The following is a 26,012-nucleotide window of genomic DNA, read 5'->3' as shown; positions in this document are numbered from 1 at the left end:
AACCAGGTAATTGTGAAATTGGGTGATATTACGAATGTATTGGAATTGTGGAAGATATTGCGAGGAGATAGGATGTGGTGTCAACAGTGGCCCTTTGCTCTGGTGAATCTGGAGAACACAGGGTTAAGGCCTGGGCTTTCAGCAGAGGGTGTGCTGCACAGCTGTAACCACTAGAGGCAACAAGGTCTTCAGGGATTTTTGCAGCACCTGAGGCAGGAAGAGTTTGTGAGTTGTAGTTGGAGAGAGAGAGGAGTCTTTCTGGCTAAATGGACTGACATTTGTCTAACTGACCTACTGGCTTGTTAATTTATGGATTGACTCACTGCTCTGGTTATCAAACTGACTCTCCAGCTAACTGACTTGCTGGCTGTTATCTCACGAACTGACCCATGACTCTTCTAGCAAACCAATGGAGCAGCTATTGACTTACTGGACTTTTGGACTGATTAACTTTCAACCTGACCAACGGACTGGTGGACGCATGAAGAAGTGGAGGACTGACTTGTGGATTAACTAACTGATTAATGAACTGATTGCCTGGACTGAAATTGCTAGGTTCTGAAGAGTTGAGAGGGTGCTACTATGGAAGGGCTGCTGCCTCAGGAACTTGAAAGAGAGATCCTGCAGACTCACAGGCAAGCTACCTTTTTTACTGGTGCTGGGGTACAGTGGTAGTGTTTGTTAGAGCTGGCTGTGGTTAAGCTGGGGGAACTAATTATCCTTAGAGTGGTCATAGGTTTGCTGGGCCAAGTTTATAGCAGGAATTTGGCAAGACAACTAACAGCTCAATCTTAACCTTAACAGGAATGCTACAGTGACCTGTGCTGTATCCAGTACAGGTTAGATGCAGGCTGGAGGTCACTTTGGGGTAAGGGGAGCCCGAGACCGCCTGGGAATACCGGGTGCTGTAGGCTTATACCATGATCTCGGAAGCTAAGCAGGGTCAGGCCTGGTTAGCACTTGAATGGGAGACCGCCTGGGAATACCAGGTACTGCAGGCTTATACCATAGTCTTTCGAGACTGAAGGTTGCCAACCATATCGAGCCCGAGTCACACCTGTAGGGCTACTCAGATCTGCGTCTGCTAAACATAGCATCTGCTGTGTGATTTTTTTTTTTATTTTTTTTTTGGTCATGCATGGAAAAGAAGGGCTGAGAAGTCTGTACACCCAGGGTAGGAACATTTGTGGCCATGCTGAAGAACAACATAAGCAGAGCAGAATTTTCCCAGGAAATGCATGTTGTTAATATTCTAGTGTGTTGTCTCTGGAGCTGAGCTCTCAAGTGGAAATAGGTTCCTGGGTTCACTTATCATTCTTGTTATCCCCATCTCACCCCTTGCTCAATGGGAGAGGTTTGTGGCTTTCAGAAATTCTTGTCTTGATTAGAAGAACTTGCTTTGTGCAAGTTGTAAAAATTCAGTACCACTGCTCATCATCTTCGTAATGCTATATTTATAAAGACAAAGGGAGCAGGTGCAACGTCAATCCTTGCCATGCACTTGCTGTTTTTCTTTTCCCTTGAATCACACAAATTCAGCTTTTTCATGAAAGAAACAAAACCAAGAAAAGCAGGACTGCGCAGTTCTTGCCAGATGTTTAAAGGAAATAAAAGGGAGAGGGTCAAAGACTAAACTAATGACATGCATTGGCAGGGACAATTTGGTCCTAAAAACCCAAGCTAGGTACAGACTTAGATTCCGAACTGCCTGATTCCTAAGCTAGTAGTGAACCAAATGCCATGAATGAATGTTTTGAATTGAAGCAGGTTCACCTTTAAGAACATAAGAACAGCCCCACTGGATCAGGCCATAGGCCCCTCTAGTTCAGCTTCCTGTATCTCACAGCGGCCCACCAAATGCCCCAGGGAGTACACCAGATAACAAGAGACCTCATCCTGGTGCCCTCCCTTGCATTGGCATTCTGACATAGCCCATTTCTAAAATCAGGAGGTTGCACATGCACATCATGGGTTGTACCCCATAATGGATTTTTCCTCCAGAAACTTATCCAATCCCCTTTTAAAGGCATCCAGGCCAGATGCCATCATCACATCCTGTTGGAAGGAGTTCCACAGACCGACCACATGCTGAGTAAAGAAATATTTTCTTTTGTCTATCCTAACCCTGCCAACACTCAATTTTATTTATTTATTTATTTATTTATTTATTTATTTATTTATTTATTTATTTATTTATTTATATTCCACCTTTCTCCCCGAAGGGCACCCAAGGCAGCTAAAAATCAGGTTAAAAATTCAAAACAACAGATAAACATTAAAAATACAAAACAGTTAAAAACAATTAAAACAAAATAAAATACATAGCATGCAGTAAATGACAACTTTATAAAAATAGCCCTTATGGTGCCTCGAAGGCTTTCCTGGAAAAAAAAGGCTTCAGGCCCTGCCAGAACGCTAATAATGAGGAAGCTGCTCTCAATTCAAAGGGGAGGGAATTCCATAGTGTAGTTGCCATCACCGAAAAGGCCCTGTTTCTGGCCGCCATTCCCTTCACCACTCTCAATGACGGCACAACCAACAGGGCCCCTGCTGATGACCTCAGAGAACGGACCGGATTATACAGAAGAAGGCAGTCTCTCAAATACGCTGGTCCCGAGCCGTTTAGGGTTTTAAAGGTCATAACCAGCACGTTGAATTCAGCCCAGAAGCGAATGGGCAGCCAGTGCAGCTGCCGGAGTAGTGGCGTGACAGAGTCAAACCGCCGAACCCCAGCAACTACACGAGCCACCGCATTCTGCACTAGCTGTAGCTTCCGGACCATCTTCAGGGGCAGCCCCACGTGGAGCGCGTAGAGCAACATCAATTTTAGTGGATGTCCCCTGGTTCTGGCGTTATGTGAGAGTGTAAAGAGCATCTCTCTATCCACTTTATCCTTCCCATGCATAATTTTGTGTGTCTCAATCATGTCCCCCCTCAGGCGTCTCATTTCTAGACTGAAAAGGCCCAAACGCCGTAGCCTTTCCTCATAAGGAAGGTGTCCCAGCCCAGTAATCATCTCAGTCGCTCTCTTTTGCACCTTTCCTTTCCACTATGTCCTTTTTGAGATGTGGCGACCAGAACTGGACACAATACTCTAGGTGTAGCCTTACCATCAATTTGTACAATGGCATTATAATATTAGCTGTTTTGTTCTCAATACCTTTTCTAATGATCCCAAGCATAGAATTGGCCTTCTTCATTGCCGCCGCACATTGGGTCGACACTTTCATCGATGTGTCCACCATCACCCCATGATCTCTCTCCTGATCTGTCACAGACAGCTCAGAACCCATCAGCCTATATGTGAAGTTTTGATTTTTTGCCCCAATGTGCATGACTTTACACTTACTGACATTGAAGCGCATCTGCCATTTTGCTGCCCATTCTGCCAGTCTGGAGAGATCCTTCTGGAGCTCCTCCACTCACTTCTGGTCTTCACCACTTGGAAAAGTTTGGTGTCATCTGCAAACTTAGCCACCTTACTGCTCACCTCTGTCTCCAGGTCATTTATGAAGAGGTTGAAGAGCACTGGTCCCAGGACAGATCCTTGGGGCACACCACTTTTCACCTCTCTCCATTGTGAAAATTGCCCATTGACACCCACTCTCTGCTTCCTGGTCTTCAACCAGGTCTCAATTCAGGAGAGATTTCTTTCTTTGAGAGCAGACAGGCACAGAGTCTTCGGAAGACTAGAATGCCCAGCTACCTAAGTATCAGTACTCTTTAGACTTGTGTGTGGAATGTAATAATAACCACAACATTTACTGTTGTACAACACTGGAGTGGGAGCATGAGACAGTGTAAGGCACTGGTGGCCCAATCCTATTCTCCCATTACACTGCTGGAACATACATTTTAGCAGCATAACACACTTGGTCCTGGGAAAGGAGCACGTTCAGTGGCAATAGTGCCCACTGAATCCTAACCCCCTTCCTCGACCTGATATGCCTTCACGGGTCCATGTGGAATTGCGCCATTGATATTGATGTCCAAGTTCACCCATGGGGGCAGCAGGGGCTTACCCCAGGGAAAGGGAACAAATGTTCTTTTCCCCTGAGGCGGCCTCCATAGGCCAAAACTCCCCTACAGGATGTAGTGGATACCATGTTGCTGCCTCACTGCATGGGGCGTCATGTAGGATTGGGCTGTGGGTCATGTGTGTGTCTTAGATTGAGAGCTACCAGTCCTCTGTTGCCTGGCCTCTGGTCCTTCCAGAAGCCAAGAAAATTAGGCTCTCTGTGTCGTGGCCCTGATCTTGAGTGGCAGTCAGGGCTAGGGTGGAGCTGGTCAGAGCTTTTGTAACAGCATCAGCTGCTGACTGGCACAATCCTGACAGTGAGAATAGACCAAGAGGTGAAGGATCTCCAGGAACCTGAATTTGACGCCTCAGAGATGTTTCCTCTTGAACCATCTCCAAATGGTCAGACCCTGATATATGTATTTTATATACTGTATATTTTGTATTTTTAATGTGTTTTATAGTCTGTACATGCATTCTTAATGTTTTTTATAAGCCCCCTTGGGTGCCCTTTGGGGAGAAAGGCAGAATATAAATCCAAATAAAGGGGGTGGGGTGGAGCAGAATTGGAATGGAGGATAGTTCATGTTGTATCCCAAACACGGTGAACAACCTGTGGCTTCAGGTGATGAACCATAACATGCCACAAGCCTTCACGTATTACAGGCAATTACCAGGCACTGCGGTCAGTTTGCAGCTGTCCCTCCAGTGGGGAAGGATGCCAAACCACACAACATAAGCATGGGGGAAATTCCCAGTTGCCTAGCATATGGTACAAATAAGCAGCTAATAGAGGCCTCTCTGTTGCTTTACTGTGCACAGGTGCAGTGGCAGAAAAAGCAGTGGGCACCAAACAAACCTTCCAAGTCCAGGATCTTCCTGCCCCTTTTCTGGTTGTCATGGTAGTTGTAGCCCAAGTGCTCAGCATTTTAGTTTGTATTGATTTGCTGAAAATGATGTTGCATTATGAGATGCATGTTCTTATCTGCTTATGTCAGCATGAAAAGAGAAGAGGGGAGAAGAAAATAATCTTTTAACTTCAGCGGTTGTAAATCACCCTGGTAGCCAAGCTGTACATTGTGCTTCTGTTACGCTGAAAGCGCTAAATTGCAAACAAATGAATGAGAGACATAAAGTAGATAAGGCAATACCTTTTATTGAACCAGCAACTGTTGGTGAAGGGTGTATAATAATTCCTGGTATCACTTAATTCCCTACTTCTCAGCACAGTGTTTTCATGCAAACTGGAAACGCAGAGAGCTTTATCACTGTGCAACAGGCGCTATCTAGTGGTTAGATCCAGCTGGAAAAAGGGAGGAAAAACTATGAGCCGTGGAGCATGCGATAGAGCAAGAAATTTGCTTGGGGAGAATGAATCGGAAGGAGTAAAACTGGAAAGGTTTGACATTGTTTTTCAGATGGGGGAATACAATAATATAGATCATATTTCCTCCGTTTGAGATATTTTCAGTGTTTAAAGGCCAGATTAGATGTGGTTCATTGGAAAACAACTCATTCCCCCCCTCCCCGACATGCTTCTTAGAAGTACAGTTCAGATTGGTAGAGCTCGTCTGCTTTTACGGTATTAGTAAGACAAAAATGTCAGCTTTGATGTCTGCCCTACTTTATTGCGAGGAATGACTAGTTAAAGTATTAAGTCATGCTTTTTCACATCCTGAGAGCTGTCTTCAGGCAGGGATAAAATAACAACTGGTAACCACTCCTATTTCTAAAAATGCTGAGAGCCATGACTTCAGCGTCTTCAAGCATCAAGTGGTTCATTAAAAACCGGGAAGTGCACCAGTTTTTGTTTCTGAGCTCCATGTTTTAAGAAAGGGTGTGGTGACTTCTGGGCTGCAGAATTCTTCCTGAGCCACGTTGTTCTTTAATGATTGGAAGTAAATAACAAGCTCGTGCAAGTTAATGCAACATGAAGTAAAAGTGCAGATGTTGGCCATATTGTACTTATATGAGAAGATGCTGAGCTATATAAGAGCAAGTTTTCTGTGTATTGCACAAGATCCCCTCCCCCCCGTTTGATTGAGTTTTCATAACATTGAGAGTCCATCAAAGTGCTAACTGCTCAACATAAACACTGCAGAAGCCTAACTTGCAAACTAATGTGGAGTTGTATCCCAGTAATTTTTCCATTTGTGAAAGAAATTCTGTTTGCATGCAGCCAGGGGGTAGCAATTTTTTCTGATCCCCAACTTACCGCTACAATGCCCCTCCCCAAAGATGCTCTTTGGGTCTCCCAATACTTCTCAGCATTTTGGGGGGGGGGGCTGCAGAAGAAAGGAGAGATAGAAAATTGCTCCTCCCCTTTAATCAAACAGAATTTATTCCACTAGCAGAAAGATGCTAGTGCAAAACCTATAGATCTTATTATTTTTGAAATCACTTATCTTTTTTAGTCCCTATGACTGGAGATATATCTCCAGAAATAGCCCAGTACCTGATGACATCCCAAGTATGAGCAGGACTTCCATTGGCAGGGCTGAAGCTTTTGTCAAGTTGCTTGTTCCCCATTCCCAGACCTATCTAAGAACTCTTGGGTTACCTTGGTATGGAATTTGGAGCACACTCTTGTATCTTCTCGTTTCAGGAGTTGTAAAAATTGCTAAGTGAGAGATGCTCTAGGCCATTTCACATTTTTTCCCAATGCTTTAAGTTAGTGGTTCCCAAAGTCATAGTCAGACTCACATAGTCAGACTTTGGAAACCCTGTAAGTCTTTGCTTGGGGGAAGGGCAGCAATGCTACAGTTGCACTGCTGCCAGACAGGGAGGGATTTTTAAAATTTACCTGGGGATTGCTCTGGCTCTCCAGAGGGTCTGGGAAGCCTACAACCTGCTCTGCAGCCCTCCTGGAGGCTTCAAAATGTTGCAAAAAGGGGAAAAAACTCTCCTGACCCAGCAGTAGTACAGTCCTTGTGATCCTATTGCTGCCTATCTCTGGGCCATTCCCCTTAAATGGGGAACGGCGCTTTTCCAGTTCCCCTGGTGGGTTGTGACCCACCAGTTTGGAACCACAGCTTTAAGTGTATATAAAAAATGTTCAATGTCAATATGTCGAACACATATTCACAAATACAGGTATAGGTATATTCATTAGGGACCTCCGATTGGCTATTTGTACTGTACATTTGTGTTGAGTGTAGACTAGGTGTCAAACTTGTCTGTATGTAGTATATATTATGGCCCCTTAAGCCAAGTGAAAAAATGTCATCATGCAAAGACAGTCCCACCAAAGCATGTGGTATGTCCACATGTGAAAACATTTGAATAAGTTCACTGTTGAAAGTAATTTGGTTTTCAATTCTATATTCTTAGGTTACTTAGGAGTAAGCTCAACTGGATATAGAAGGACTCCAGAGTAAACATGCGAACGATTTTTCTATTATTAATAAGGGCACAATCCTATACTTAAAAAACATCAGTCTTTTTATCAGCATATACTTAAAAGGCATCATCATAGAATTTTGTGTTTGTGACTTGCATTGGTTTATCTCCAGAGTTATGCTGGAGCAAAATTACTTTTGTAACTCTACCATTGGTGTAGTTTAATCAGTGTGAAGACCAAAAATGGGGGAGGGGGGAGGAAGAAGGCATGTTGTGGTGAGGAACAAATGTACATCATATCCAATAAGTCCTAGACCAGGGGTGTCCAAAGTTTTTGGCAGGAGAGTCACATCATCTCTCTGACACTGTGTTGAGGGCCGGGGAAAAAAAGAATTAATTTACAGTTTAAATTTGAATAAATTTACATAAGTTTATTATGTAATGAATATATTAAAGAAGAACTTATATGAATGAATGAAGGTCTTACAATAGCTCAAGTCCTATAAAAGGCCTTGCACTTCACTGCCACTGCTATATCACAGACGTGAAACAGCAAGCAGTGGAGGGAGCCCTCATCCCAAAGCTCACGCGAGAGGTCCAACAGTCGCCCTCACACTGAGAGCAGTTGCGTCAGGCCAGTTCGGGCTCCAACAAATCTCCAGAGGGCCAGAGGCTCATTGGGGGCTCCCTGACGGCCACATTGAGAGGTCTCAAGGGCCACATGTGGCCCCAGGGCCGGGGTTTGGGCACCCCTGTCCTAGACCATTGCCATGTCCCAACAATGGCCTTGACTTACCTTAAGTTTAGAGGCAGTATAAATCTAAATGAAGCCACAGAAAACAACAGAGAACAAATAAAACACCATAAACCTCCTTTGCTCCCACTTTGCTGTGACAGACTATAGGATACAGACTTAACTTCATAGCCAACCAACCCCAGTACTTGAACCCTACCAGGGAAATTCTGATGACAACATGTGTGCCATGGGCCTCACATACCTCTCTGGCCTCATATTGTACACACTTTGAGCACAATAAGGTGAACTTTGGGGATGGAAATTATGGAGAAGGGGCAATTTGCACTCAAATGGAGTGCTTTGCACAAACAGCCTGCTGTCTCCACAACATGTATAGGAAGAGGTCTTTGATAACAATTCTCTTCTTGGAACTGGCATAAAAGGTACTCTGTCTGAGGAAGACAGGATGGTACAGCTGTGCTGGCAGGTTTACCAGTAGTATGTACAGGCACTGATGCAAAGGAACGTGGAGTGCGTGTGTTGCTAGATGAGTTTGCTGATGCAAAAAGTATCCAGTGTAGCAAGCAAGACAAATATGGTTCTCACTCTGGTTCTCACATGCTACAGTCACGCAGGTGTACCTATTTGTGGTTCTACCAAGACTCTTCTAACAGGAAATCTGGCTGAGTGGCTAGCTACAGTGTTGCTCAGGCAGTGCAGGTTTGGGACTTGCCAGCTCCTCTTCTTTTGCCCTGCCATGGGTGTTCCGTGCAAGATGGGTTTAACTTTGGTTACAGCAGTGTTTCTCAAACTGTGACTGCATTTGGGGAAATATTATAGATCTGTACGTTTAACTAGCTACTATGTATGTTCTCTTGACTACGAGAGTAAATGGGACTTACTCCTAGGATTGCAGCCTAGGATTATTAAAAATTTTCCTGCTTGGTGATGTTACTTCCAGTGGGTCCTAACAGATTCTCATTCTAAAAAGTGGGTCCCAGTGCTAAATGTGTGAGAACCACTGGGTTACAGAATTCCCCCTCCCAATTGCACTTGAATCTGTTTTGCCGGGGACTCTTTGTAGTGAACTACTGGCATTCCTTCTTGTTGAGTGGCTCTGTTCCAGTTTATTCCAGAGGTAGTCTATGGGGACTTAAACCCTTGCCCTATGGGGCTTGTGTCTTTTGCTGTATTTGCCTGCTCCCGAGGGAGCTGTCTTCCTTCCCTCACTCTCTTATGCAGTCGGAAAGGTTGTTCTTGGCTATATGTATGAGTGTGATTGGTGTAAGGAGCTTTGTATTCAGAGTGCTGGGGTTCCTGGCAGGTCTGTGTTTCTGAAGAACGTGAGCAGTCTAGTAGATGTGGCAACCCACTCTCTCCTGAGTTAACAAAGATCAGGCAGGCAAACTCTAAAAGTTGAACAAGTTTATTAAAAGGATAAAAAAAATAAGAACAATGGTTTGAAGAATCCAAGCAATAAAAACAAGGCATCAATCAAGTCACAAAAGGGAAAAAATAAGGGGGGGGGGGGAGGTACAATAGCAACAAAGGATGGCAAGGATGTTACAAGGCAAGTGGCAAATAATAATAAATAATAATACAGGTATTTCTATACTGCCTTTCTTGGTCCTCAGATTTCTCCTTAGACTTTATTCAAGGCGGTTTACATAGGTAGGCAATTTAAATCCCCGTAGGGATTTTTATACTTTGAAAGAATGTTCTATCTTTCAAGAAACCACAACATTCAGATGTTTCTTTCTTGATCTGGTCGCACATTCTGGCCTCCATCCTCCCACGCTCAGAGCAGATGGAATAGCTCCACTCAGCTTGTCAGCTGCTTCAAGGTCGCATGGTGCCGGTGGGCGCGAACTGGTGACCTTTGGATGTTATCTTCAGGCAAATGGAGGCTCAACCCTCTAGACCAGACCAAAATGAAAACTCTGGCACAACTAACTGGGTGTGATCCATACGCTACACACTCATGCTGTTCCAGGGTTCTGGACCTAATACCCAACACTTGCTGTAAGGTGAGCAGGCAAATCCTAAAGATACATCGCATGCTTCTGACTTTGGACTTGGCAAATATGCAAAAAAGAGTTGCATGGCCTTACTTTATTTAGCCTTTTTCCAACCAAATGTTTTGATATGCAATTTACATCTGCACATATGATTAGCCATAGCCAATTACATCCATGGAAAGTCCATCTTCATAAGTTACTTGCTTGATTACCTCAACAAAGAACTGTAAAGAATATTTCCCCAGCGAAGCGGATGAGTGTTCGAGATGCTATGGTGACGTGGACCCGATGGAAAACCAATATTTGTTTTTCTAGACCAGGGGTCGGCAACCTGCGGCTCTAGAGCCGCATGTGGCTCTTTCAGCTGTCTGCTGCGGCTCCTCCCAGTGAAAGTGGCAAAGGGGTTAACAGGAGGCACCTGTGTTGGGAGTGCAGGCTGCTTCCCTCCGCCCCCTGAGCTCACTGCCCTCCTCTCCCTTCATCCCCACCTGCCCTGCATTGGTTTCCCTTTTCAATTTTGCCTGCTCTGCAGGCTTAAGCTCCCTGTTTTTCCCTTCCCCAACTCTCCAGCAGGCTCAGCCAATCAGCATCCAGCAGGCTCCTGGCTTTTTCTGTTGGAATGGCTCAGGGCCCTTCACTGGCTGACCACCAGCCAATCCTGAGCTGCCCTCCTTCTCAGCCATTGCAAGCCCTTGCAGCCTGCCTTTCCCTGAGCAGGTCCCCACTCAGTGCAAGGAGAGGCTTTTCCTCCACAGCAGAGGAGACATCATATGTGTCTACTCAGTAGTAAGCCCCATTACAGCAGATGAAGCTTACTCCCAGGAAAGGGTGCCTGGGATGGCAACCTTGGAGCCCGCTCAAGACCAAGCGCAAGGACGGGTGAGTGGGAGCCTGCACAGGTCTGTTCAAGAGTAAGCCCCGATGTAGTCCCTGGGCTACTCCCAGGAAGGCTGTAGCCTCAGCCTCCTCCTGTGCAGGTCTACTCACAAGTAAGCCCCGCTGTAGTCAGTGAGGCTTCCTCCCAGGAAGGTGTGGAGGGCTGCAGCCTCAGCCCCCTCCTACACAGGTCTACTCACAAGTAGTCAGTGAGGCTTCCTCCCAGGAAAGTGTGGAGAGGACTGCAACCTGAGAGCTCCAACCAACTTGTCTGCTCAGAAGTCCCATTGCAGTCAATGGGGCTTACTCCCAGGATAGTGTGGAGAAGGTTGCAGCCTGAGTGAGGGAGGGCAGGCAGGCAGGGCAGAAGCTGGTCTGTGGCTGCCCCCCCTTCTTCTCTTCCCCACCTCTGGAGTCTGTGTCCTTTTTTCCTTCCAGCAGGGTCCCTCTGGAAGGTGTGGGGAGTTCTTTAGTATCCATGTGAGATAAGCAGATGTCATAACCGACATATGTATTGGAAGCCTGGAAGATCTGGTGAGGAGGTAGATGTGGTGTCAGCAGTGGAGTCACTGGAGTTTGGTGTGTGGCTGCTGTGTCCAAGACCTGCTGAGGACCAAGGGGCTGCTGTAGTGGTAGGAGGCTGCTGGCAGGAGAGAGGACCTCTGCAGGTTGAACAGGCGAGCTGCCCTGGAGGTGGGTTCCAGCAGGAGTGCAGGGCAGAACCAGGGTCATTTGTTGGGGGAGAGAAGGGGAGCTAATTTGCTTAAAGTGGGCATAATTCTCCAGGCAGAGAATGGCCTTGGAATCAGGCAAAACACCATAGAGGACCAGGTGTCTGAAAACACAGGACATGAATGTATGACAAAACTAACTAAAAGCTACAAGAGGGGGCTACATTATAAAAATGGGACCTATAAGAGCATAAAGGTAATATATGCAGTGTTATCTTCATTTTAGATGTCAAAAGGGTTTTGTGGCTCCTGAGGTTCTGTTTCCTCCGGAAAACGGGTCCAAATGGCTCTTTGGGTTTTTAAGGTTGCCGACCCCTGTTCTAGACTATCTCCAGTCTGCAAGTCTTCAGCATAAACCTATTAAAAACAAAGAAAAGATGGATATAAACCATCTGGTGATGGCTTCCCAGAAAGCACTCTGCATGCTCTCATGGTACCTGCTAGTCCAAATAGCATTCTTTGCAAAAATTTGCACTTGAATAAAATATGGAAGCTGAATGAGAAAATGGGAGGCTGGAGAGAAGGTTCCTGTAAGAAAAGCTAATGTTAGTGAGCTTGAAATCTAAACAAAAGATTGCTGTTTCCTAGAAATATTTCTTTTACAAATACTAAAAAGATCATCATATTAATATATGGTGCTTTTTTAAAAAACAAAGTCTTGTTTTGCAGATTTGCCTTCTACACTGCATGCTGCAGTTGCTATGGTAATTACAGGCCTTTTATTGAACAGCACCATTAGGGGTTACAGAGAGCTGCTGCTGGTAATGTTGTAAGAGGCTCCATGATGTATGCTAAAGCTGCAGTCATAAAAGAAGTGGGACTTGTGACTTTGGCAATTGGCTTCAGTATCGACTGAGGACACAAATGGAGGAGACAAAAGGAAAAGGCTATCTTTTATAGCATTGTTTACCCAGTCTGTGGTTCTATTATATAAAATAATAGAAAGACATACACTAAAGGGAGCACTGCTTGTTCCAGATTGCAGGTTAGCATCACAGGCTGAGCTGGGCAAAAGTTTTCCTACCTTTGTGAAAATGTAGACCCTTCACACATTGTGGGGCCAATCAGATTAGCTTTTGCTTCAGGGCTTCCTGTCTGTGGGTTCAGTCCTATCCAACTTTCCAGCAACAAATTCAGGCCCCCCCCCCCATTGCAGGATGCAGTGCATGTCCCCTTAGCATGGCTACATCAGCATTGGCAACCTAGATAGGATTGTGTCCAGAGCCTGACACTTGAACCATAAATTTGGTGGCTTCCACAGTTGAGGCAAGGACATCTGTGTGACGTTTCTGGTGTCTCAAAATGCCTTCTCTGGTTGGATAACGAGGGTGAGGGATGAAAAAGAAATGAGGAGCTAAATCATTGTTTAAAGTCAACCATGACCGTATACTTTTGACAAATAAGGCCTATATATTTGAACATCTGTTTCTTGCTTCTGTTTGAAACTGTAAATCATAGGTAGTGGAACTAGCCATTGTTACTGGCCATGGTTTTAAAAACTCAAGTAACATGTGCACATGAGGAGAACAGTGATATGTGGAGACGCAGCATTTTAGCCAAAGGTGCATCTATGCAATTGAAACCTTTCCTTTGTTTTATAGAAGTTGTCTTTCCCAAACTCAGGAGTCCAGGGAAGTGGCTAGGGTCATAAACCATTAAACCTGCTCTTCCAGAAGGGTTCAGAACTGGAAAGCTTTGTCTGCATCTTGGAGATGTGAAAACTACATTAATGTTTAATCTGTAAACAGGCTCCATTCAAGTCTGGAGCATAAAATTCCAAATATCTCTGGGGTGGTGGTGTTACTGCATGGTTCAAATCTGAAATAAAAATGTGGCTTTCCTGGCCTAGGGACCTGTGGCCTCTTGCGGTACTGGTCTGGCCCTTCGCTCTCCAGGCAGACTCTCAACACCTAGCAGTCCTGTTCAAATGTGTGTCTCCTGCAAGTCTTAAATTAAACAGAAACAAAATGTTGACAATGTAACACCATCCAAAGAACAATGTTTCTCTGCGGCTAAAAATGCCTTTGTTTAATTTGTACTGCAGAATAATGCACAACCCACACTGAGTATGGTCCACTGGGAAAGTCTCCTGTGCAAGCCCCTTTGAAATACCTGCACATTCCATGAGTAATACAATCCTCTGGAAAGGCCGTCACTTTAATAGCTGTGTCTAGCATAGTCTCAACTCAGCACTGCCTGGACTGGATTCTATTACCCTGCTTTGACAGGAAAGACCTCCTGAAAGTGATTGAAGCTGTACAGTTGGGACCCATTATAGGCTTTAGGGCACATAGGAAAGCAGTGTTCCGAATTTGTAGCCTGAAGCAAGATTTGTTTGTTTTTGTTTGGCTTGCTGTGAAATGGCTGTACATAGGTATAGCCAAGCAGATTTTTCCATTCTGCAGTCCTATGTTTGTGAATAGCCGTCTCACTTTCTTAATAGGATAGTATGTCTTTTTAAAGAGACAAATAATGTACACTGAAGGTGGACAGAAGGACTTGGTGAAAAATTAAAAATCTTATTTACATACAGAATGTGAGAAGGTCCTGTTGTCACAGAGTAGCTTCCTGGGAGATCTTGTGCTTTTTCATATAATTTGGGACACCATGAGATGTATGTCTCAGGCAAAGCAATACGCGCTTTTTTTTAAAGCAATATATTGCACCTGAGTAAACTCAGATTAGCTTTGCGAATGCCGCTGCTTGGCTCTTTCACACTTAGGTCTGCCACAGAGTCAAACAATCCTGAGTCCCTGACTAGGAATCTGTCTGATGTATGTGTTCGCTGCAGTCACACTTACATTTTTTTTTAGTAGTCAGTACTTCACATGTTCTTGGTACACACAGTAAAATGTATTGTATGAAGAGGGCCTCAAACGTGGTTTGCTTAGTTATCTGTGATGTCTGTGCAAGTCTGCAGACCTAGAAGAAGGCCTGCTGCTTTCAAAAACCCAGAACCTCAAAAACAAGATTATCTGTTTCTCCATGGTCTCCTAAAACTTACTTATTACAGTATTTATATACTGCCTTTCTCATAGACTCAAGGTGGGTTGCGTAGGCAGGCTGATCATTTTCTTTCAAAATGGGTTTTTTACAAGTGTTATTCTTTGAGAGAAACTCTTAAAGCCCTCCATTTCTCCCTTCATGGTTTCCTTTTATGGTTCAGTTGTCATCCTGGCTGCACAGCTTTTGCATTTTCCAAGCTTCCACAGGCAACTGCAAAACATACCTCAGGCTGGTTCTCAAGAGGTTATCCATTTCTTGCCAGCTGACCCCTCCACAGTACACTGCTCCACATTTCTTCATCTCTAGCCAGTAGCTTCCAGTCATCCATCCAAAACCCATGCTGATCCTGCTGAGCTTTATCAGGCAAGGCAACAGCTCCACTTCGGGACCACACCTTCTCCCTGTTTACCCCTTTAGGCCCCAATCCTAACCAACTTTCCAGCACTGACATAAGGGCAATGCAATTCCAAGATAAGAGAACAAACATTGCCTTAACTCAGGGGTGCTCAAACTTTCAACTTTAGGGATGCTGGACCTTTAACAAGTGTATAGAAGAGAGAATTTCAGCAGGTGCAGCTTGTCATCTGTGGGATGCTGAAATTCTCTCTTCTATACACTTGTTAAAGGTCCAGCATCCCTAAAGTTGAAAGTTTGAGCACCCCTGCCTTAACTTGAGGAGGCCTCTGTGACTGCCCCCAACTGCAGGAGGCAGCACATGCCCCACTGGCACAGCTATGCCAGTGCTGGAAAGTTGGTTAGGATTGTGTCCTTAGTTTGTTTCCCAAACCTCTTGGTAGAGGACTCTGTGCTGGGAGCCTTTCTTCAGTGTTCGCCTTTCGCATCAAAGGTTCATTCCTAAGTGCAGTAAAACTAGGATAGCCCTTTTATTTAGTTTGTCTCTCTTTGTCCTTTCTCTTTGCCATTTGAGTAGAATCCTGGTAAAAAAACAGATTCCCAGTCCTGCCTCTTCTCCCCCCCCCCCCCCCCAGTGATGAACAACAGCAGGAGTGAAAAACTCACTTTGTAATCTGGGAAGCTGCTGTTGGTATGCCTGTGTGTTCTTGCGCCTGAACATATGTGTATACATGTGCAAGTTCACCCTAATCAAAGTTTTATTTCTTCTGGATTAAGTGATTTGTGCTCTATTAAGTTTGATTTCACAGTAATTGTCCCTCATGTTTCACCAAGTTATTTCTTTATTCTTGGAGCAAACCGTTGTGTCTGAGGTTTGGTCTGGCACCTTTTGAGCTATTTCAGATGGATATGCAAGTCAAATATATGTCCCCTACAGGATGGAATGTTTCGTGTTGGCAAGACCTGAGATTTGTTCCTCCCCATGGGAGGCTCTGCCTGTGTCTTCAGTAGTTTACAGTAATGATGTCAGCTTGTCTTTCACCCAACCTCCAGTCAAGTCTTTGTCACTGCCCACATCTGTGGCTATCAATTAACACAGTAATTGTGTCCTGTGGCATAACCAGGCAAGCCAATGTAAACTTGATGGTTTTTCAATGCTGCTTTAACCTGCATGAATTTCCTTTTTTGGATAGTCTTATATAGGTCATAATTACAGTGGTGCCCTAGTACCGAAGGTATCATTGAGAACATGAAGTATTAAGAACAAGTAGTATTACAAGGCAGCCAGTTAGCCCAAATACTCTCATTTAGATCATTTAGAAATGTTTAAGGAGCCATTAGTGCTGAAAACAAATTTGCAAAATGTGATTATACGTTCACCGCTAACTGGAAGGCTTGTCAGTTCAGTTATGCAGAAGCAGACAACACAACAGTCACATTTATTTTTAACACAGCGTGGGATATAAATAGCAATCTTAAGGGGGGGGGGCTTTGCCATTAACACACACACACACACACACACACACACACACACACACACGCAAATCCTTGCCAAGAGGATTCCATGACAATCCAGCAGGTTTGGTGAGGTGACATTTCAGGAAAGGGCTGTACTTTTAAGGCATAAAATATTTACATTTTGCATAATAGGCATATGCTGCATTTACAATATTGTGCTCTGCAGTTAATGTAGTGTTTCTTAAATGTTATATAGGGCTGAGATAAAGCCACCCCTTCAACCCCTCAAGCTGTCCACAGGCTATAAAAGAAATCCCTCTCCCAACAGTACAGTGTTAACCCATCTTATTGACAAGAAAAGGCAAAGAAGCAGGAGATGGAGCTGTCTGCAGGTGGGAAGATGCCGCCATTCTTTATCAATGGTTGTGTTCTTGGTAGTGTTGGGGGGGGCAGCTATGCATGTGGTTGTCACAGTGGCAGCCATGCTCCCCTTTCTATGCTGACATGCACTTAGGAACAGCATTGTAAACCTTATGCATCTAGAGCAGTGGTACAGAAAGTTAATGCAAGGAGTGCTGGAATCTGTCCCAGCGTACTCTTCATTTCCTGCTTCATTTAAAGAGTCTGTGCGGAAAAAGGAGTGAGATTGCTGTGTTCCAGTCCTTGGAATGCAGCAATCTAGCTCCCTTACCTTGATCCTTCCTCTTCCACGCTATGAGCAGAAGAAGGAGAAGAGGGCCAGATCATTGCATTCCAATTATTGGAATTCAGCAGTCCTGCTTACCTAACTCCTTTCTTGATGTGGGCTCATTAATCAACATAGGAAATATGAAGCATTTCTGCTTTGATTCAGGAGCCCACATAAAGGAAGGAGACAGGTACAGGATGCAAGGTGGGGGGGGGGGACTGGGTCGGCACCAGCAGAGCCGATTGTCATTATCAAGGTGCCTCCGGCAGCTGAACAGTTGCAGTTGGCCCTAGTAGAACTGCATAGGGTTGTACTGTCAGAGTAGTACAAAGAGAAAAATATATATATTGCTAGTTGTTCTTGAAACCTGACTTCACCTCCTTTAACCATGTTTAGTTTGCTCCCGTTTTGGCCTTGCCTCTTGAAGGAAACAAAAATGAAATCACGTGATTTTCTCGATGAAAAACCACAGCCCTAAACATATGCTGTGTGCCTTTTCCTTCACCACCAATTCCAGTCTCTTTGTTCGTACTGAGAAATCAAGAGCAGAGTGGATGGTTGGGTAATTTTGCAGGCAGCAGGCCTGAGCCTTGACACTCCTTTTAAAAAAAAAAAAGAAATGACTCACTGCTCCCACATTACCTTCCCAGCATACTGAGAACATAGTTCAGGGCTTTTTTTAAAGCTTACAAAAGTCCCCCTGCACCACCCCTAAACCGTATACTTTTGTAACTGAGTATACTTCAAAAGGTGCTATATATAGCAGTCTGCAAAGTAGCCATGTTATTTTATAGCCCAACTAAATTTGCAGTCTGGCACTGGACCTACCTGACCAGTTAAATCCATTTGATGCAAGGCAAGGGCAAGTTTCAGTGTTGCTGTACGTTTCATACAGAGCAGCAGTTGAGGAAAGTCTGTGCCAAGAACCTCCTGCTGATTTTACCCAGAATGTATGTTGGCTGTGCTGAGAGAAACTCCAAGGCTGCAGTGCTAGCCAACTAACTCTCCCGAGCGCTGTTTGGTTCTGTGTCATAATTTTGCAAGTCTGTCCGACAGCTTGAACAGAAAGCCGCACTAACTTTGTGTGGATGGTGTCCTTTGCAAGCCGACATGACCTGTGGTGATGCAGCGCGCCAGGGGATTTTTTTTTTATTAGGTTGAAGGCGGCTGTTCAGCTGGTTTAATAAAATCACGATGCAAAAAAAGACCCTCCATGGGGCTCTTAAGAGAAGTGAAAATATTTAAGGGGCTTCAAGTTTGTCAAATGTGTAAACTTGGCCTCGAGGCATATTGGCTGAGTGTGCGCTGCAGGAATATAAGGCTTGGTTTATGTGCTGAGGGAAGCAAGGCACAGAAGGGAGATGAAGGCTTCTCTGTGTCCTTGGATAGCCTGTGCAGAAGAGTCTGCTTTGGAGTACATAATGCATGAAGTTCCAAACATTTGCATTCACAGTTTAAATTCTCTGAAGCCTGATAGATTTGAATGCAGGGATTTGGGGCAAGCCCATTTAAGCCTCAGTGGCTCACATGCCTCCCCCTCCCATCTTCTGATAATGGAACACACAATCCCTCTGAATAATTTTGAGGTTTGTTTTCTCATAAGAATGAGCTGTTGCATAGCAGGCTTTGGGAAAGAAAACTTGATATCAAAGGCTCCAGATTTTCAACCATTTTCCATGACATCTTCTAAAGCAATGGTTCCCAAACTTTTAAAGCACTGGGATCCACTTTTTTAAACAGCACTTTATTGGGACCCACCTACCAGATTTTTAATAAAGGACAGCTAGAAAAAAAAATTATTTATAATTAATGATAACTTGAAAAAGACCTTCTAACATTTTTCTCCTTATATTTGCCAGGGATGGGAAAATCCAGCGTGGATTGACTTGAGTTGAGTCACCGAGTCACCACCCCCTGAGACTCAACTTGAAAAACGGGCACTTTCCGAGTCTCCAAGTCACCCTTTAGTGACTCTAATGGACTTGACTCGCCCTCCCCCCTTTAAAAAACCAACTCTGGGAAAAACAGGGTTTCTATCGGGCTGTATGTGTATCAGAGTTCTCTTTACTCACTCCCCTGCTGTCCCTGCCCATCTGTTAACAGGGTGGGAGGGGTGCATCAATGACAGATATGCAAGACAGTTTAGTATAATGTAATAATGCACATGTTTATACAATAATTGACACTGAAATTTTTTGTAAGAAAAGCACAAAACACTTCTTATGATTGTAATAAAACAATCCTTACCGCATTAAAGGAATAAACAAGTTACTGTTACAGGGGTATCAAACTCCTTTCATTTAGTGGGCCAAAGTTAACATTCATGGTGCTTGCTGAGGGCCAGAAGTTACATCATTAAGCAGATGAGGGAAGAAATAAGTGCTTTGTTCTCTTGTAGAAACTCATTAGCTGCAAATAACGAAAGAGAAAATGTGCAAATCTTGTTCATAATTTTAAGATATGAGAGAGCCCCATTATCATGCTGGGAGAGCTCAGTTACAACAGGGGCCAGATAAATTGCTTCCAGGGGCTGCATCTGGCCTGCAGGCCTTATGCTTGACAACCCTGGTGTACTCAATACTTTGCCTTGGAGCTTTTGTACAACCTTTATCCTCCTCCATTTTCTGTTTCTCAGTCTTCTTTTCCCACTTTGGCTCCTCTAGGACACATTTGTGGCAACCAAGAAAAGTGTTCATCTCTGACTTCTGACCATTAAGTTGCTTTGAATCCTCTTACTATTGCTTCTGATGAAGAGCATCTCCATGTTGGGCATAGAAGGGTGACTAAATTTTCGCTAACCACAATACCAACTGTGTTTTAGTACTTTAGTAGAGACGTGAAGATAGGCAGGCCTATTGGAGGATGGCTGTGTGGACAAGAGATGGCATCTGGCCCATCACGTGTTTGCAGAACAAGTTGTATAAGCACAGGGTCAACCTGGTCAGCAATAGTGGATCCTGCTACAAGGTATTAGCAGAACATTATCTTCTCCAGGTGGTCCTGAAGCTTGTGACCTTGGTCAGCAATCTGCTCCTGGGGATCAACACAACAGGATGTTATTCGAAGTAGCATATAGTGGTCAGGACAAGTGTTGCAGGACTGCTGTTGGCATTCAAACCTGGCAAGGAGTTACCAGGGAGTGGTGATGGGTGTGAGCTCATTTTTTCCTCTTGAGCATTAACTGCTTGAGGACAAGCTGGTATCTGAAAAGCTCCAAACAAGAACTGTTTGATGTTGTATCCCCTTAGTGAAGTGGTTCTCGAACTTTTCTGGCTCGTGCCTCCGCTGATCCTTGTTGCCATTGGCCATGGCTCCCCATTACAACACCTCACCTCAGTTACCCCCAAAATGGGGATGAAGGTGTTATAATTATACACTAGAAACAAAAAAACAGCTGCCAGCACTCTGAGGCTGCAATCCTAACCACACTTACCTGAGAGTAAGCCCCATTGAACAAAATAGGACTTACTTCTGAGTAGACCTGGTTAGAATTGTGCCCTGAGTTTGTTAGCAGCACACCTGGAGGGTTTGGGAAAGGGAGGGGGGAAGTGATGAATTTGCTGGGGGAGGGGAAGACTTTGTTTTGTGTGTATCTGCTAATTGCAAACTGATGCAAACTGAGACCTAGAGACTCTTTGGCTGCGAATCCTAACCTCACTTTCCTGGGAGTAAGTCCCATTGAACACAATAGGACTTACTTTTGAGTAGACCTAGCTAGGATTGTGCCTTTTGTCTTACAATGGCAGCCAACAAAGTACCCCCCCCCCCCCGCAAAAAAAAAGGAGGGAGGAAGAAAATGGGGAATGGCTAAAAAGGAATGGGGATTTTTATTTTTAATCAATTTTTGGAGAGAAAGTCATCAAGAGTGGCCTTTTTTTCTTTTTTGAAGGGGGAGGAAAAAGAGAAAGGTGAGGATCCTGGGTTAAGCTGACACAGACCCCAAGCCTATGTAGGTCTATGCAGAAGTAACTCCCATTTGAGTCAATGGGGCTTACTCCCAGGAAAGTGTTGAAAGGATTGCAGCCACACAGAGCAAGATTACAACTCACCCCAAAGTAGATGAGGGCTGCTCACACACATACACAACATGGAAATGCCGCCCCCATTCCCCCCAGGCAAGATGGAGGAATGCAGGCTGGGGCATTTGGACACCCCCCACTAAGAGCAGGCTGGCTCCCTCCTTCGCTGAGCTTACTCTTCCCTCCTAGCTTGAAGCCTGTCAGGAGCGCACCCTGTGCTGATGAGATGCAGCACCTCCGCACTCTTCTCCTCTCCTCCAGCCTTGACCAATCCCAGGATGCCCAGGGTGAGGGGCACACTGGGAAATGTAGTCCCTGGGGCGAGGTTGCACATGGAGAGAGCTCCATGATGAGATGCGGCACCTCTGCCGATGCCCAGCCAGCCTTCTCTTCCACCTCCCCTCACCACGTTTCACACGCCCTCCCAGCCTCACGCTGCCCCACCCACCTCTTTCACAGCTGAAGAAAAGCAGCAAGTCAGCAGGTGCAGCTGAGCAGAGCAAAGCTCTGCAGAATCGCTGCAGCCACCTCTCCCTCCAGATGCCTCATGATGCCCCTATTGGCTAGCCATGCCTCCCTAGGAAGGCGGGACGCACAGATCGAATAGCCTTAGTGGCTCGATATTGCTTGGAATTGTTTACAGTTCTATTTGCCAGTCTAATGTGTGTCCTCAAGTTTTTGTCTACAGTTTTAAAAAGAAGTTATGTTCATGCTGAATTATCCCTTATGAGTAACAGATGGGTTTTTTTGCCCTATTCATTTTATAAGCGTTGTTGAAACAGCTGGATATTCATCTAGCTCCTATACTGTTCGTCACCTTCTATCTGCCCTTCTTTCTCCTGACCAGCCTGTCAGAAGCTCTAAAATTACTTGTTCTCTGAAATTATATCTTCAAAGCCATGCTGATATTCATTGTATGAAAACTCGTCCCTTTATCATTTACTCTTATTAAAAATATATATATATGGAACACATTTTCTTCATTCCACAGAAAAGAGCTGTTGACCTTGGGGATATAAAAAGACATTGTTCTCATGGCAAACTTTCTCCAAAGAGCCTGTAATTGAGTAAAAAATGCAGAGTCTGCCAGCTGGATTTGAGGACCCTTTGGCCATGTCTCCTGCTACACACACACACACGCACCCTCCCTGCTCCCCCTCTTAGAAAGGGTCATCACCGAGTTGTACGTCTGGACAGACTCTCAAGTTCAGCCCCACCTGTTGAGACATGATCTTCATGTAAGGAAAATCAGGGCATGCCAGAAGGAGAGTGCTGGAAGTGCCATGCAAAGTGCCGAGAAATACAGCACTAGGAGAATCAGTGCAAGAAGGAAGATGAAAATTGCTCTTTTAATTTTAAGCATATAATTTAACAGTCTCCCATCACATTAACCTGTCCCAAATTGTTCAGGTGTAGTTAAGTGCCGCAGCTACCTCTGTGTCCTTATCAGAAAGATTACTATCGGCAAGTCTACAGGATATTTTCTCTGGCAAGCCTTCTGAGGTAGCTTGCTACCCCTTGCTCCCTGACATATACTGCCCCTAGTTATTTGCCTAATGATTGGTTTGCTTGTTTGGTTCCTGAAGGGACACACACTGGGGTTAGATGAGTGCACTGAAAACTGTTCTCTCCTATTTTCAAAGCAAATATATATATTTCCATTTTCAAAAATGCTTGAAACCTGGGCACCAAACAAACACTCCCTGGATACCAAAGAAGGTACAGCAGAGCCGAAATCTAAGATTTGAGTTCTCTTTCCATTTTCAAAGCTCACAAACAGTTCACAGTAGTGAAAACATTGTCTAATGCAGAGAGATATAATGTATATTCATATTTCATTTTTCCCCCAATCAGCTTTTCTTCCCAATCAGCTTATGACCTTAAAATACTAATTACTGAGAATATAAAATTACTCTGCTGTAATTTATAATTAAATGAAGGTTTTAGAAAAATGATTTTAAATTAAGATGAGTATGAAAGCTTAATCTAAGATAAGTTACTATCTATTTCTTCAGTGGTGAATACTCTTTCATCTTAAACCTGAACTAATTCATTCCTTGCTGGGTGACAGAGTCATCCAAAGCTGATAGCCTGTGACACTCAAACAGAGAAACTGGAATTTGCGACTCATGAATCCAAAAATTGAGGTCTACCTGCGTGATATCTGCCCCATTTGTTAGGCTTGGGCTGCTTACATGAATAAACCAAAATACTGGTACACATTACAAAATCACTCTTCTGGACTGAATTGGGTGATATTGAAAGCAACTGATCTTTAATGAGTTAGGAATTAACTAACTTGCTCAGATAGACAGCCTGATGTAGAAGATAGAAGTGGACTAGGAGCAGGGGGATTTTCAGCCCAATCCTATTCTCTATCCTCCACTGATACCAAAATCCTACCAGTGCATCCTGTGGAGAGGGCAATTGCAGCTGTCCTCTCTGAGTAAGGGAACATTCATTCCTTTACTTGAGGGTAAGCCTCTGCAATGTGGCCTACTCTGACCTGTGCTAACCTTCCCACCAGAGTGATTTATATGACTGCTGTAAGACTGTCAGTGCTAACAGAATGCTCATTCCACCGGTGGGGCAGTCTAATAGGATTGGGCTGTTAGGGTCTAATCCCCATGGCCAAGAAATTCACTGGTTAGTCATCATTAGCATGATCTACCTCATGGGCTTGTTGTCAGGAATAAAAAGGAAAGGAGAAAATTATATCTGCTGCCTAAGGTCCTTGGAGGAAGAGTGAGATTAAAATGTAAGACATTTTAAAAATGCATGAGAAGCCATTTTTCAGTTGACTGTGGGTAAAAGCTCTACAGTCCTTGAAAAGTGGTTTCCTAGAGTCTTTTTAGCAACTACAGCATCATGGGACAACTGCATTTGTATATCAAGAAACAAGATTGGCTAGAGATAGTGAAACATTGGAAATAATGATGCGCTGAATAAAATACTAGGCGGTGGTATAACTTGGGTGCTTTTAAGTTTCTGAGAGAGAATGATAATCCTTCTTTAAATGGGTGAAATGTCAATAATGAAAAAAGGAAATGTGGCCTAACCTGAGATTTTGGAATTGGTTAGATTTCAGGTAATCTTTAGCATTGTCTTAGTGAGTCTTAACTTGTATCCCAACGCTCAACATGCTGGGTGTGGAAGAAAGTTCCATTAGAATCCAATAGGAATTCTGCACACAATGCAAGAGCTTCATGATGGGATTTGTCAGCATCTTCCACTTAAATGCAACGGGGACGACGACGTTTTCCTGGTGGGAATAGCAGCTGTATGGGGTGGGGTTGAGTGATAAAGTGTGAAAGGGAAAACAGTGAACAACTCCAGCACCAATACTCTGATCAGATGCAAAATATCCCATCTCCATGTTTCATGTCTGGATGAGAGCGTGCTTGAGCATGGTCTTGCCCAATAGCTATGACCTTCCAGCACCTGCATGTTCTATTTTCCTTTCTGGAGCCTGATGCTCGTATAAGGTCTCTCTGTGATCAGGAAACCTGAGACAGTTTCCCATCTCATATGCTGTTCTGACACATGTACACAGGCCTATTGCACCCTTTTACAATAATAGCACGCACATGGATGAGGGTGGCATGTTTAGTGGGCACAATACTGCTTCTTTCTCATGTGTTCACTGGAGATGTAATGGCAGTCACAGATTTCTGTCGTCACCTGTAGTTTGGTCCTGTGGTGAGCTTGGAACCAGTGACCTTAGCCTGTGTGCTACACCAGCTTTAATAGTCAGGTAATGGTTAAATTCAGCAAAAGCTGAAACAAGAAGAAATAGCAGTAATAATAAAACTCAATGAATTCTAATGGCAGTGCAAAATGCCCCTCTCATGTTACTAAATGCGAAAATAATGCCATTCTTCCAGGCCAATATGTATCAATGCTTTTGAAGAGATTCATTTAGTCCTATTAGCCTGGAAATGTGTTTTGGGTTTTGTTTTTTTTATTTAGTCAATATAGGGGCCACCACAAATGCAGTAATATGTTTATCAGTTTTCATTATCCTGTTTGGGAATTTAAATGGCATATTTACATTCCATCTGCACAGCAGCACAGCATGCATCTTAAACTGCTCAAGCGGAGAAGGCTCCCAGCGTGCTTGAGCAATATGGAGAGAGCCTTAGTGGAGGTTTCTGCTGAAACCACTGTGGACCGTGCTGGGTTGATCTCATTTGATCTGTGCACTTGCTGGCTGCCTTCCTCGGAGCTGTTTTGACAGCTCATGTGGACTGGGAAAACACACTGACAGAATGGCCCCCTTTCTGCCTTACACCCTTGTTTTTCATAAGGCCAAGGAACTGACAAATGACTGTTCCATTCTTGTTGATGAGGATACCACAGAAACTGTCAAGTGATGTGCACCTACACCCACATGCAACTGTGTAGGGGGGGGAGGGAAAACCTATTTGAAATCATGGCACTTTCTGTTTTCGTTTGCATTGTGGTCTGCACATGTCATTTACCACCTTGGTAAAGAGCCAAAAACAATGTTATCATCCCTAAATGTCTAGGATGGTGTTCCCGAATGGGCGCAGTATTCATTGGATGGTGGAGAGGCAAACCACAAACAGGAGAATTCAGAGGGCTTCAGAAAAAGCTTTTACTATGTTTTGCAAAACGGGTCCACCACACTGGCATGATGGACAAAGAATGGGCTACAATGATACAGTTTTTATAGGGTTTTCTGAATAGAGGAGGGGCACAAAAGAACACAAAGAAAGAGGGGTAAACATCCTTGGAAAATTACCAAG

The 26,012-nt window shown here is 44.2% G+C and overlaps 1 long non-coding RNA gene across 1 annotated transcript in view; it reads left to right on the top strand.

The window, feature by feature from the left end:
* Positions 1-26,012, top strand: part of LOC136648328 (uncharacterized) — a 143,054-nt gene that overhangs the window by 107,793 nt on the left and 9,249 nt on the right. The window lies entirely within an intron of this gene.

This window comes from Tiliqua scincoides, chromosome 1 (genome assembly GCF_035046505.1).
Source record: "Tiliqua scincoides isolate rTilSci1 chromosome 1, rTilSci1.hap2, whole genome shotgun sequence".
Classification (NCBI taxonomy): Eukaryota; Metazoa; Chordata; class Lepidosauria; order Squamata; family Scincidae; genus Tiliqua; species Tiliqua scincoides.
The sequence above is the reverse complement of the archived record's forward strand: the minus strand, read 5'-3'. Positions and strand labels throughout refer to the sequence as shown.